This window comes from Lactuca saligna, chromosome 5 (assembly GCF_052625555.1).
Source record: "Lactuca saligna cultivar CGN05327 chromosome 5, ASM5262555v1, whole genome shotgun sequence".
Classification (NCBI taxonomy): Eukaryota; Viridiplantae; Streptophyta; class Magnoliopsida; order Asterales; family Asteraceae; genus Lactuca; species Lactuca saligna.
In genome coordinates, this window is record NC_136421.1 from 238,542,053 (window position 1) to 238,555,317 (window position 13,265).

Here is a 13,265-nt window from a genome sequence, read left to right on the forward strand (position 1 = left end):
TTGTAATCTACAAAGTGGTTCTGTGTGCAGATATTGAAACCATGTGTTTGATTTTATTTTGCCTTTTGTATTTGAAACTAAAAGTGCTTCATTTTGAGTATTTATTGAATAGTAATGGTGCAAGAATTGGGGAAAATGGGGCTCTTGGTGGTTAACATGGGTGTAAAAATATGAAGAACAAAGGCAAAAGGTAATGATGGAGTCTATTGATACTGTTGATGAAGGGGGTTGGACAGGGTGGTGTGAGGTAAAAGAAAATCAGGAAAATGAAGAAAGTATAGGAGTTGATGATGTGGGAATGGAGGGAGAAGAAGAAGAAGAAGATGATGATGACGATGATGATGATGATGATGATGATGATGATGATGTGGAAGACAAGAGAAAGTTGATATTGAGGCTTTGATGAAGTTGGTTGGTAATAATGGTGAAATTGAAGGAAATGGTGAGGTTAAAGATGTTTCAACTTGGGGTAAATGGTCTGAAGAAGAATTGCCAAGAGATTGTGATCAATGGATACCCATTCGTACAAAGTTTGGTATTTTTTTTTCTTTTTTTAGGCTACTTCACTTTCAATTACAGTTTTCTGCTTTCTTTTTGACCTAATGGATTTAATGAGGACCCAAATTAAGGGTATGTTTCTTTTTTTTTTTTTTTTCTTTTTTCTTTTTCCGATTCATCTATTGGGCTACTTCACTATATGAAGTAAGTGCATTATACACAAAGAGCATTTTTTTCACTGAAAAAAATGTTTGAATTGGAGTAAATAACCATTTTACCCTCCTAACACTTCAACAAACATACATCACCATCTTCATTGTTTTTAACAATTGAACATACACAAAGAGCATATTTTGACTGAGAAAACTGTTTGAATGACCATTTTTCCCTTGTAACATTTCAACAAACATACATCACCATCTTCATCATTTTTAACAATAGAACATACACAAAGAGCATTTTTTGACTGAGAAAAGTGTTTGAATGTGAGTGAATGACCATTTTTCCCTTGTAACATTTCAACAAACATACATCAGCATCTTCATCATTTTAGCAATTGACAAGTAAAAAGAAAAAAACAATTACGTCAAAAAGAAACAATCACTTTCTCTATTAAGTTGTAACTTTTCTTTACAAAATTTCCCTCATTTATTTTCCCACGTATGATGCCATTTTCTAAAATATATTTTTTACAATTGTTTATTCCAGACATCACCTTATGACCTGGTTGCAAGAAGTGTATAGGTTGTACATGTTCATTGTTATTACGAACCAAAACTGGGGGTTCACTGACCTGAAACATATTCTGAATGATAGTTTGTGGGTTCAAAATAAACATAAAAAACAGAAATGTTGTTTAATTAGAAGTTGATGTTAAAAGCAATAATATCGGTTCAAAACCATGACCCAAAACTCTTAATGCTGTCAAATAACTTAAACTTTAAGGTTTTAAAGGCCACGGGGATTGACTGGTATGCAAAGTTTTCGTTGATTCTCTGTTATTTGTATATACACACAGTAAAGGATATATCCCCTGTTTATCTTTTTATTTTTTATTTTTTTTATTTTTTTTTATTTTTATCTTTTTCTATGTTGAAACAAATACAGTAATGTCTTCTGATTGTTCTTCGTGCTTACAGAAGGTTATTTGAAACCTGCTTTTGGTGCGCCACCCGTTCATGGCCTATGATTTCTTGGTGTCTTCCATAAATTTTTTGTGATAGCGGTCAGTTAAGTTGAATTTTATTATCTCATATAAATTTATGTTTTTTTTTATCTCATTTCCTAAACTTCCATGTAACCTACACTTATTTTTTACTCTCATATTATAATCAAATGATGGGTCGCAACAATAATTGAAGTCGTTAATTAGCATCATCTTACATTACTTCGGCAATATGATAGTTTTAGGGCAGACTAAAGATATCGATCTTTGGCTGCTCTATTAGGTCAAAAGACAAGAGACATATAGGTTTTTTTCTTCTCCTCCTTGCACTATAAATTAGGTGACAGTGGATGCTCGCTACTTCTTTACCAGCTTTTTGTATATCATTTTTCATGTTCATTATTTTAAGCCACAATGTCATATGTTTCAGAGTATCATGATTGCCTAAATTAGGGCTTTGATTCTCGTACATTTCGTACATGGTTTTGACAAAGTATGTAACAAGATCAGTTGTTCCATTTGTATTGTATCCAATTTAGATTAACCATCTTCTTCAATGATGTACAACCAATAAGTTACCTTGGAGTATATTTTATAGCATTGTAATTTGCTTTGGTTCAGAAAAAGTGGATTGCCAATCCAACCCCACAACGCGGGGATACTTCACTAGTTAGGATGAATTTTTTTGTGCTTGAATATGATGTGGTATTTGCGCTGCGATTGTATGATTTGATAGTTAGTTTCCATGTTTTATGAATCAATTGTTATATTAATTGTATGATGATGAATTTGATGTATATGGCACTATAACATAACTTTACTTGTGAGTTTGATGCAATTCCATTCTTAGATGTTTTATCGGTGGATATAATGCTTCTTTTTTAATACTCGATTATATATTATGAGTTCCAAGATTTGTATGGTTGGCATTTCGGGGTTATGCGTATAGGATTTGGGTAGTATGATGATCTTTACCTAAAACTTTTTCCAGATCATTTGAAGGTGCCTAATAGGTTGAAAGATGTTGGTTTTAGTTCAAAAATAGTTTCATAAACTAGACAATTATGGAAACAGAAGACTTAAAATGTTGAACATAACATAACATTTTATACCTACCAAGGATCTCCTTGCAAGTTGTAGAAAGATAAAATACCAACCATAGAAAGGATGAAGAAATAACAACCTTTGTAGTTCTTTGGGTCCTCTTGGGAGGCTTGGAAGTTGATGAAGAATGTGGAACCTTTGAGACACTAACAATGACTCAACTTGATGTAGATGCTAGTCCATAAACTCTTAAATCTTAAGCTTAGAAAAAAAATACCCAAGTATATTTTCTAAGAGAGCAAAAACAAGTAACAGGTCTTCAAGAACTTCAATGGATAGAGAATAGATGGAGAGGGAGTTTATGTTCTCGGTTTTTCAAGAAGGAAGTAAGTGCAAAATTGCAAGAGTGAAATCTATATAAAGCATACACTTAATCTAAAGGTCTTTATCCAATAAGCACTTTAGACAAGCTTATCCCATGCATGCACCATGCTTTGACTTCTTTTGATTAAAGTAATAAGAAAACCATGTCTCTCTTTTCCCCGTAGTATGGCCTACCATAAATTGAAAAGAGAAAAGAATAGTTCATATTTTATAAACTCAAAGTTTATAAGATATAAACATTGTCTTTTGCTAAAAGGCAAAAGGATTTCCAAGTCCAAAATGTTGTACATGAATTATTAACTCATACCTTATGAAATAATGTGTTACTTGCTAATGAAAATTAATTGTTTCCTAGAAATAAATAATTCCCAATTTAGTTATAAGAGTTTTATTGAATATTTATTAAAATCAATTTCTAATAAATAATCACTTATATCAAGTCGTTGTTAGTGTGACCCATTAGTATCATATGTTAATTAACAATATCAATTTAATATGACTCTTGAACATACTAGACCTTTCAATCTCCCACTTGTGGAATACTAATATTAAACTGATATAGATAGTGGTGAATGTCTAGCAACATTTCACTGCCCCCAACAACCTACGACTTTGTACCATTCTATCAACGCCCAATTCCTAAAGAGCTCAAAGCTACAATTGGTGTATAAGGTAAGTTTATCAGTTATTCCTTTGCTACATACATCATGTTGAACATGAGATATGGATCGCGGCCAATCTCATTAGTTGTTCAACTTTTGGTAAGGCGCCTTATATGTCTAATTCTCAACACATAGGAGGAACAAACCCTATCTTTACTACATAATCCTCTTGCATAGTTCACACCATACCTGAAAATAGATTTTATAACTGCCCAATTAAGGAACAACATTTTAGCATATCAAAGCATAGTACTCCCTACACTTAAGTCCCACTATGTATCTCAGGTGTTAAGGATATAAAGATAGTACCTTTTAATCAAGTATCACAGATGATAGAGATCCATGAGATGATCTTGATGCAGGTCAGTTCAATACTAGTTCTCTGACAAGTATCTACGAAACTTGGTTACAACCACTTGCCTTCTTTCATCTAGTGAGACTCAACCAATTCAATTCATATTAGTCTTACTTTATAATTTCTCCCACAATTATAATCGACTATGAACTTTTAGAATAATAACATTTTTCATGGATTAAACATTTTAATATAGAACACAAAAAGTATGAATGTGATGACTGTATCCCAATATATTATAACATTATCTAATAGTTATTATAATGTTCCAATATCCAAATACTAAATCCAAATCAGAAACCCATTTCTAGAATAATTAAGTCTTGTAGCTGAAGTGTGACCATTCATACTTAGTTTACAAGAATGACTTTATCAATCGATCTGAGAAAATTTAATTTGAATGAATTTTGCAAATACTATCATTTCCATACTTAACTTTACTCTACGTGTAGTAAAAATCTTGGAGAATATGATTGGTGTTATTTCGTGACATAGAGTCTCTTAGCTTGATTAAGTATACTCTTGAAGTCACAAGATTTCTATGTGATCCTTTAATGGCAGAAATCAACATGGTTTTCTAATGATCCCATTCATCCAATCATATTTGAATTCAAATTCTAAAGTAGTATATTCTTATTGTATAGTATATTGTATCATTGTTTTTTTCTTGGACGTCATTCCAACATAACTTACACTTCATTCCATAATGAAGTCAAAATCCAATTATAATTCATAAGTATTTATATTTGTTTAGAAATTAACATCTTGTGTAGCTCTTTTCATAAAGATCATTTATAAACTGATAGTATCATATACATTCTCTTAGTTCTTCTAAAGTACTCTTAGAATTCTCTCTTAGTCATCTAGTGACTTAACCATGCATTCAATTAGTATCCTATGACATGCTTACAACATGATCAAATACCATGTACCATGCATAATATGGCAGAAATTATGAATTCATTTTCCAAGCAAAAAGAGTATAAATCATTTCATCTAGTTCAAGCTTATGAGTTATGTACTTTTGAGGCTAGCTAAAAATGGTGCCGTATAACAATGCCAAGAGTTATACAAAAGAGTCTTATGTCTTGATCCCTTTCAAGATATTGCCCATATATGTATAACGACATGAAACTTTTAACGTTTATTTTATCTATCCATTATAGATTTTAAATTCCAAAAAGTATCTTCTTTCTCCTAAGTATTTAATTTTAGAAATATTTTCCGAGTCAATGTGAAAACGACCTTGCTTAGCCAGAATGTGATTTCAAATGATTAAGTACGTCCCATTCATACAAGATTAGGAATATCAATATACTCCCACTAGTTCTTAGTAAACATACATGTTCCATTCATTTTGATATAAAAACATACCTTGTAGTTTTACATAAAATGATGATTATAACATTGAGATGTTTGCTTTATATCCATAAGAGGATCTCAAGCTCTACACATTTTGTTAGGATAACATGGATTAAGAAAACCTCCAAGCTAAGCTATATAGATATATTATATTAGATGTCTATTAAGAAAAGCGGTCTTTATTGAAATCGATTTGTTATATCTCATATTAAAAATATGAATTTATAGTAAATAATATACTTGTTGATCTAATTAGAGCTACTTGTTTGAAAGGTTTGATCATAGTCAATGTCATGGATATGAGAAAATATTTTTACTACGAGTCTTGCTTTAAATGTGTATGGTTATCCATGTAATTCATTCTTTGTAGAAGAATCTTTTTCTCCTTCTATCCTTGCTATAGGGATAAAATTTAATCAAGCCCATACTTGATTCTCATACATGGATTACATCACATTTTCATGACTCAAAGTCATTTATCATATTCGAGATCTGACATAGCATCTTTGCATTTGATCGATTTTCCAAAAACCATCAATAAAAGCTCATCAATGAGAGATTCCACATTTCTCAAGTCATAGAAGGTTTTTACCATTAATGCGAACAACTTGTGTTTATGAATAGCTATTATTCAAGTTTAACAATCCTTGTTAAAACTAGTGCCAACTATTAATACATAAGGTTATGCTTCTTGAGTTGCTTCAAGTTCCATGTACCTCCTACCCTCTTTGTTATTAGAAGCTTGCTTTCTACTAACTTAGTTTTCATAAGAGTAGGAGAACCTATTCTTGGTGGGTTCTCATATAGAAATCTAAGCCACATTTAGAGTAATATATACAAGTATGTATTTAGTAGATTTTGGGTTTAGAAGCTTTAGTCTAACATCGACCTCAAATCCACAAAACATTAAGTAAGATGAGGATGGAGCATTTCCATACTAAATCTTATAAAGAGTTTAATCTACTTATGAGTTAGTATTTGTATTCAAGATACAATTAATAGTGATTGAAGTATTATCCCAAAATGATTAAAGGAGTATATTTCTACCGGTTAGAAAGTAAATCATAACAAGTATGATTTAATTCATCCTTTATTATCATTAACGCCTTAGATGGTTCATACAGGTTTGCATCTCAACTGTTGAAACCTTCAACAAAGATTTCACTATTATTCTTTATGATAGTTTCATTTTATTTACTTCTTTTTATAGTTTATTTTAGCATATTTCATTCACATTTTAGTTAATTTCCATGCATATTTTCCTTTTTGTTATTTTATCACCATTTCGGGTACTTTCGAATTTCATGAGCGTAATTGCAGGTTTTACGGAAAGTAGCGGAGCAGGATCTCTAGGAGTCGATTGGACTTGAAGGGCAATGATGATTTCAAGCTTGATGACTATGGAGATGATTCATGGAGCAGGTTTGGCTTGGAAGATTTGAACTTTAAATTACAAGGCGTGGGAGAATTTTCAAGTGTGCGGAGATCGATGATCGGGAGTTTGCTTTGAGTGATATGGAGAGGCAATTTGGGCTCAAATTGATGAAATATTGAAGCAAAATGTGCTAGAAGTTGATTAGACTTGAACTGGGCCAATGGAATAGCTGTGGGGGCCTAAAACTTGAAGCCCAAAACTCCGTCATACTCACGCGGCCTACGTGGATAACTGCAGGGGCAAATTCAGGATTTTGTTGAGAGCTCTATATTGGGAAGGTTGGTGTGCCTCTTTAGCCTAACCTTGAAGATCCGATTTGGAGACATTCTCTCTAGAGTTTTTGAGCATTTTGAAGGCCAATAACCCTCAAGAACTTCATCATTTCACCTCTTGATTCTTGTAAAATGTTTGGTACAATCTTCACTAACTTTGTTTCTTTGAGTTTAACCATGGTTAGTTACACAAAACTTGGTTGACTTTTGTTGAATCCTTTGAACTTTTGTTGAATGTTGAAGAATCCATGAACTTGTGCTTGAATCTTTATGAAAATGTTTGTGTTTTAACATCTTATCACTACTTGTATGTTTATATTCATGAGTTTAAATGTGTTTGTGGTAATTAGTTGGCTAATTTCTTGATTAAGTAAAGGATCTTCAAATTAGCAACCAATAAGTGATTTTTGTGTTAGTTTCACTTCACACAATCATAAAAACATTTTCTCCAACATGGTAATGGAAGCTTATGACTCATCTTGGATTTGGTGACTTTTTGGTTCTTAATGCTAGTTGACTTTCACTAATTACATGCTTAATGGAAATTGTGACTTTGACTAAGGAAATTGTTATGAACTTCTCTAACCATTTTAACAACTAAGCAAAGTCTAGGTAATCTCAAACTTCTTGGATTACTATAGCCAAATTAAGGATTTTAAACAAGTATTGCACCATTGGATCCTAATGATGTGTTCATCAAAAAGTCAAAGTGAGGAAACCTCAAGTCAACCATATTTCCCTTATTGCTTTTACATCAAACTCTTGTTTTTGTTAAATTTTGCATTTAATCCTTATTTTAGTTTTAGTTTATTTCAAGTATTACAAAAAAAACCAAAACCCCTATTTTTATTTTTATTGTTATTTAACAAGTATTTTTACAAAGAGATTTTCATTGAGTAACAAATTGAACCAATCCCCGTGGATTCGACCCCTTTACCACTATACACTATTTTAGTATAAAAGATTTAGGGTTATTAATTTTACCACATAAAGTATAATTAAAACTACTGTAGTTGTTAATAAAGTTGATTTGGTATCTTGTGCTTAATCTTATACATTTATTAGAAAGGAAGTCATACACCAAAGTGTATAGTTCCTTAATTATTTTATCTACACTTTAGTGAAAATATCATTAGGAATCCTTTACATATAAATAAGGTTCACATATGTCAAATAAACTACATTAATTGCCTTCAAATATCCTTTTCTTGAAGTTGGAATATGTGAAGTCATTTATATAATAAAGATAACACTGTCAAAGATGAATTTGATTTAAAACAAGTTGAAGTCAAGAAGTACTTGCATATAGAACTTAATTTTATTTATAAAAATGTTGATGTTTACTTTACAATTCTATTAAGAGATCTAGTCTCATAAACAGAAGTTAATCATTTCAGAATATGAATATGATTGTTATGAAAAACGATTGAGTAAATGATCAAACATTTGAATAAAATAACTAAGACATAAATTTAGACATGCTAAATAAAACATACATTGTCCCAAAACAAATATTGTTTTACATTACATGTAATTTATGTTCTAAGCATAAATAATAAACTAAACTCCGAGAGTATAGTTCCAACTTGATTGTGCTCTGCTGGTACTCTTCAGTAAATATCCGCAAGCCATTTACAAATATTTGGTTAACATTTAAGTAACAAGTACCTAAGTTTTATATGAAAATTATGAGTTCTAGTAGATACAATAAGTACTAGTCTCTTCCATACTTTCTTTCCACATAAAAGGAGTAAATCCTCTTCCAATGTCCATTTTCTTCACATAAGAAACAAGATCCATCTATGTGGGATTTAGCAGATTTCAAGGGCTTAAAGGTGTTCAGTCCATAAAACATGGGCCTCATGGATCGTACAAGGTGATTCATTTAGCCATGCATTATTTCAATGTTTAAACTAGCTTTAAATAAAATATCACTGTATTTATTGGAATATTTCTTGACCTGTTATATCATTAGATATATGTTTAAATTATCCAAGACTTTCTAGAAGTCATGAATAACTATTCCTAGCTTGATGTTAGAAGCATCTTTAGCATCACAGTGATGCATTTACTAGGTATCATGTTCAAGTTTATTGCTCAAAGCAAATAGTTTAGGACTAGGACTGTTAAGTGTACACAATTTCATATATCTCATGAGATTGTCTCTCAAGACATGAACCTATTCATTGAAGTTGTATCTATTAAATGTTATTGTTTCATTAAGTCACTAAAGAAAATGACAAATTGTGATAATGAGAATGGATTATTTAACTACAAAATTTTAACAAAATTGATTTAGCATTTTCAATATTTAATCTTCAGTAATTAATACCCTTTTAGTTTCCAAAAAACATTAATTATCAAAGTCTAGGATCCAAGTTGCAAAACAAATAAATGGTTAGGTATCCTTTATCCCATCCATTTAAATTCAACCCACCAGATATCGATTATCAGTTATATCTTGATATATAATTTCTAGATTTATGGGATCTCTAATAACAAATTTAATTAGACATGTTTGATCTCATCTATGCCTCAAATCTCTATTGCTTAGTTATCCTTTATCACCAAAGATTTCCGATCAAATCATCCAATTTGAAAAAATTATGTAATCGGCCTATAACTTGGTTATAGAAATCACGAAGACACCCCGGCCATCAAAAGGCAACACCAAGCGGTTAGGTATCGTTTATCCCACTAGTGCATACAAGAGATGTGCGAATGTTCTTCACAAGGATTGCATAGATTTGAGGTTTGTAAAAAAGGGTATTTATATGTTTTATAATTCTATTTTTAAAACATATTATATCATTGTTATTACATGCATATAATAAACCATTATATCAATTTTCAAAAGAAAATCACTTTTAAAGGTTCTATATAAAAAACTAGTTTTTATACAATTTGACATAATTCAATTTTAATTGCAGGTATTAATTTTGAGTGCCTTTGAACCATATATATGTGTGTGTATATATATATATATATATATATATATATATATATATATATATATATATATATCTTTAATAAAAATTAATTTTATTGCTTATATATATGGAGTTTGTATAAGTTACAAAAATCACAATTTTAAAACTTATAATAGAGTATTTCAAAATTTTGTAGTTAATAACGATTTTATAAAACCGAGTTTTATTTTTAAAATAATAACTTGTTATATCTCATATCCAATTTTGAAAACCCAAACTCCATGTAATGTTTATTTTGTAAAAAAAATATTTTAGCATGTCAAAAACTAATTTAACAACCACAAATAATAATTGCACAAAATAAACAACACAAACATGCACAAAAATATATGTGCATAAACATAACCAACTAATCACAAAAGATGATAAGTTCATTCCTAAAGGGACATTTAATGGGACCAAAAAACTTCTTGTAATGTTTTTGTAGAAACTCTCACTTGAGTAAACACCCATTGCTTGCAAAAGACTAGAAAAACTTCTTGATGTTAAAATTCAACAACTGTCGCTAAAAGTCCAACAACCATTTGTAAACAACATTAGTGACACTTTTCAAAAAATATCACTAAAAATCTTGCACACCTTTTAGACACGATAATTGCTCTTTTGTCTTCAAAAAATGACTACATCTTCATTTCTTGTTACATTTCTGTACAAATAAATCTTTTCTAAAAACTAATCTATTACTTTACAAAAAATAAACAAGAAAACTAATATATTTAATTTATTACATACCATATGAATAAATAAATTATTACAACCATTTTTATAATAAAAACAAAAAATACAATAACACAACAATCATAATGGTCATTGGCTAGTTTATGCACATAATATACATCAGCATACACATAAAACAACATTTGTTTTTCTAAGACAACTTTAAATGACAAAAGATACATGAAACTTTTGTCACATAAAATAAAAAGTATAAAGTTGTCAAAGAAAATATGTATGAACTTATTTTTATACAAAAATTTTTTATCCATATTCTCCAAAAACTAAGATTTCCAAAAATCAAAAAATCTAACCAAACATGCAAGGTGGCTCTGATACCAATTGTTGGGTTTTAGTTGAAAAATAGTTTCATAAACTAGAAAATTATGACAACAAAAGACTTGAACTTTTGAACATAACATAACATTTTATACCTATCAAGGATCTCCTTGCAAGTTGTAGAAAGATAAAATACCAACCATAGAAAGGATGAAGAAATAACAACCTTTGTAGTTCTTTGGGTCCTTGTGACATCCCCAAAATCTCGGCCAAAAAGACCGATTTTCATTTATGCTTTTAAAATAAATTCAGAGTAAATCCTTTTGATTTGAAAGAGTTGCGGAATTTGTTCCCAAAAACAAAACATGATAAAACAATGTTTACCAAAGCATTTCATAAAAGAAATGTATTTTTCATTATATAATCAAAACTCGGGGTGTCATGTTCCGATATAGACCAATAAGCGTAAACGATAACATTACAAGTCATTCAACAAATATATACATATACAGACTTGTAAACAAAACAACTTGATGGTTCATCCATCTTACGCCCTTGCGCCACTTCCTGTAATACAAATAAAACTGAGTGGGTCAGGCTTGGGAGCCTGGTAAGCATATAGGGTTTTCAACCCACAATAAATAATTAAATTAATTATTATCAACCAACAATAACCCAGTTACCCATTCCCGTTATTCTCACTTTATGTCCCTAAAATAACTAGCACAAGAGACCTAATCTAAGAATATTTTCATCGGGGTGACAACACATGCTACGGGGGTTCCTCAGCAATATAAGTCAAATAAGGCAACCATGAGGGGGATGGAATACATCGAATGAACACCCAAGTTCATTAACACCTACAGGTTATGAGCCTGCTAGCGTTCCACTGGACTGTCTAGAAAAGTCCGTGGTCGTCATCTAAATTCCGCTAGATGACTGGATCAAAACAACAACGAGGCCTCTCATCTGTTTATTACACACCAACTATCTACCCATGTTCTACCCAACATATTAGTAGATAAAAACATACATTTTTATACATATTTTCAAAACCTGCATAGCATGCTTGATCAATACATTTTCCATATAACAGATGAGGCACACACACATAACACGTATTTCATATAGAAATAATCAGATCTGTAAGATAGAAGAAAGTGAATATACATTCACACACATAACAAGAAAATATACACATAACACGTATCTCGTATAAAATACTTCATAATTATACGTTAGGAGAAAGTAACAACGCACTCACACATATAAACAACAATATACTTAATACACTCAAACCATACTTGTATTATTATTGTGTTGATGAAAGGTAGTATACACTCACTTGATCAGAAGATGATCGGACAGCACTACGACTTGCAAAAGTAGTAATCCTCAGCAGATCTGGAAGATCTCTACAAAAATCGAACTTTTCGCGGGCAAAGCTTCGGCTCGGAAACCGCACTTCTCGGGATCTTCGGGATCTCGGGACTTGCTTCGGGACGCGGGAATATTACCGGGGCTTCGGGGTATTTCTAGCACGCAAATCGAGGCAAAACGGGAGAGAGAATGGAGAAAAATAGCAAAGAAACCGGCTGCCCTCGCATCCTATTTATAGGAGGCTAATGCCTCGCAGTACGCGGGGCGTACTGCCTCCGAAACGTCACTGCATGCGTCATCCGAAGTCCTCGAGTGCGAGTGTCGACACTCTTCGCTGTACGCGGGGCGTACTCCGGATGAGTCCGGTGACTCGCCTCCGGATAATACCGAGGTTTAATAATTAATTTTAATTATTAATTATTTAATAAACTTCGAAAATTCATATCTTCCTCATACGAACTCCGTTTTCGACGTTTTTTATATCCACGCGAAGGTGAGACTACGCTCTACAACTTTCGTTTAGACTCTGTCGGCTAATTTTGATTTTATTTTTATTATTTATTTTTAATAGGCCGGGACACTCTGTCGGCTAATTTTGATTTTATTTTTATTATTTATTTTTAATAGGCCGGGACAGAATTTTTTTTTATAAATTCATGAGTTCTTCGTTTGACGTCCGTTCTCGCCTAACTTTTTATCGCTTTGATACTAACAACGGGATCTTC